This window comes from Mus caroli, unplaced genomic scaffold, assembly GCF_978045245.1.
Source record: "Mus caroli unplaced genomic scaffold, Mus_caroli_1 scaffold_1, whole genome shotgun sequence".
NCBI lineage: Eukaryota > Metazoa > Chordata > Mammalia > Rodentia > Muridae > Mus > Mus caroli.
The window spans coordinates 20,154,219-20,156,709 of record NW_028227256.1 but is presented as its reverse complement, the minus strand read 5'-3'; the positions used below and the strand labels follow the sequence as shown (position 1 = coordinate 20,156,709).

Below are 2,491 nucleotides of genomic sequence, written 5' to 3'. Positions count from 1 at the left end.
CTGGATCTTTGAATATACTCATGGCATCCTGTTTTTGCTATCAGCTTGTATAGCTTACTGTTGAGGATGATGATGATGGTGGTGATGATGATGATGATGAACAAGAACAACTGCACGCAGTATAACATTTATACTTCATTTATGGTATTCATTTGGCAATTTCCCTAGTAGGGAACATCACGAACCACATTAGGGCAGCTGCCAGAGCCTGAAGCCACGAGCCAACCAGCCGGGGAGGAGGAGTGGGGGTGGGGGTCCAGGAGGCAGCTGCGCAGGCTCATATGTGGCCCCAGCGGCCGCCATGACGGACAGCGGCCCCTCGGGGGGGCCAGCTTTGACTGATCCAGGCCCCGAGCCAGGCAGTGCCAACACAGGGCCCCGAGTCTACTTCCAGAGTCCCCCTGGGACCCCAGGTGAAACCCCTGGCCCCGGGAACAACCCGGATAAAGATGACCAGGTGAGACGGCCACAGAGGCCAGATAAGATCGTCGTCAAGTACGACCGCAAGGAGCTACGGAAGCGCCTCAACCTGGACGACTGGATCTTAGAACAGCTCACCAGTCTCTACGACTGCAAGGAAGAGGAAATCCCAGAGCTCGAGATCGATGTGGACGAACTCTTGGACATGGAAAGCGACGATACCCGGGCTGCTAGAGTCAAGGAGCTGTTAGTTGACTGTTACAAACCCACTGAGGCCTTCATCAATGACCTGCTAGATAAGATCCGGGGCATGCAGAAGCTGACCATACCCCTGAAGAACTAAAAAGGTACTGACTCGGATGACCGTGGCTCCCGCAGGACAATTGCTGTCCCCCAGTCTCCTAGCAACAGCAATTCTGGGAGACCTTGCAGCCAAACCTGGTGCCATGAGCAGGGATCCTCTTGTCCCTGCCTAGGGGCCATTTCCCCGCCCTCAGTTTTTCATTTTGGCTTTTTAATTTTACTTTAAAAAATTGTTATTAAACTGATGGGACTTTAAAAACAAAGAACCATACTAGGACCATAAGTAGAGAATTGTAACTTTGGTAATTAACATACTTTTTCCCTGATCTCTGTGAGTCACATCACCTGAAACTGCTGAGTTTGACATCATCAGCAACGTGCGGTCCTTATTCTAAGTGAAGCCTCCTCCAATTTCTCTAGGGATTAAGGAGTAATACATTTTAAAAGTATAACTGTCAACAAGCGAATCATACCTGTAAAAATGCTAATTTCATTTGTTTGGTTGCTCTATCAGTTGAGTAGATTTGTAAAATGAGTCTATGGCACGATGGTAGAAAATGCTGAAGGACAGTTATTCTCTTGTCTCCAGGGAGCAAAGCCTATGACATGCGACCAGGGGAGAAAGAACACACGCAGAAGAGGGAGGACCAAGGGAGGACGTAGAAGGAAGGACTTGGGGCTGCTGTCACCCATTCTTTTCTCTGAAGGAGGAGTTCAAGTCATACCCCTTCCCACTTCAGAGGATGGAGAACCAAGAAATCTACCCTTCCAGGACCCGGAGCTTTTCCAAAGCACTTCCTGCTAGGCTTAACTTCCACCAGGCAGCCTCGCGTAGTTCAGTGCCTGGCTAGTAATCTCCAGCTGGCTTTGAGGCTTGGCCCATCATTTCTCAGTCCACAGCAAGGACCTGTGCTCAAGCCAGGATATCGTCCCAGGCTTGCTGGAGTTAGTAATGTACGAACGTTTCAGCACAACCTGGAGCTTTTAAAGACATTGAAGCTGTTTTCCCTCTTGCTATGGAGACATGGGAATTGGTATTCTATATCTTTGGGTTTGAATTCCATTCTCGTCACTAGCTCAGCAAGTCCAGACAAGTCACAAAACTGTTTCAAGCCTCTATTTTGCTCCTGTTAAATGGCAACAATAAAAGCAACTCATACGGTGAGAAGTTACCTCCAGCACACCAAGAGCTAGCTACGATTCCATTTCTTCTCTGCTTCCCCCCTGCCTCTTTCTTACAAGTGTGGTTACTTTTGGCTCATTTTCTTCACTGAATGGGGACAAGGAAGACAGTAATAAAAATGTACATTTACAGTTGTTTAAAAATAAAATTAATAAGCCGAAACATGTTAAACAAGATCCATTGATATTAAATGCTTGGTATTGTTCTAATAGATAATTACGTTCATTGGTGTTCAGATCTGGAGCCTTGACTTTGGAAGCAGAGAAATAGAGCCTCTCTTTTATTTTTCTCTAGATACCAAAAGGTATCTCCACCCAGAACTACCCTACCCTTCAAGGTATTCACTATCAACTTCCAATCCCCATTCTGGTCTCATCCCCTGTACACTTTTTGTTGGAGCAAAGGAATATATAGAGATGCTTGCTTTGTCATTAAGTGGGGCCTAAAGAGCCTAAGAGATGTCAGGAGACATCTCTTCAGCTGACAGAGAGCTCTCTAAATGTTTGCAATTTGAGGTGATTATTGGGCCTTGTGTTGACAGCTTTTGAAATCCATCTTCCACTCATTTCAAATGAGGCTCCAACA

The 2,491-nt window shown here is 46.5% G+C and overlaps 1 pseudogene across 1 annotated transcript; it reads left to right on the top strand.

The window, feature by feature from the left end:
• The first annotated feature begins 274 nt into the window (after positions 1-274).
• LOC110297477 (protein phosphatase 1 regulatory subunit 14B pseudogene) lies at positions 275-2,062 on the top strand (annotated as a pseudogene). Its single transcript, XR_015046614.1, has 2 exons — positions 275-767; positions 1,313-2,062. The product of XR_015046614.1 is annotated as a protein phosphatase 1 regulatory subunit 14B pseudogene (transcript).
• Positions 2,063-2,491: the final 429 nt, after the last annotated feature.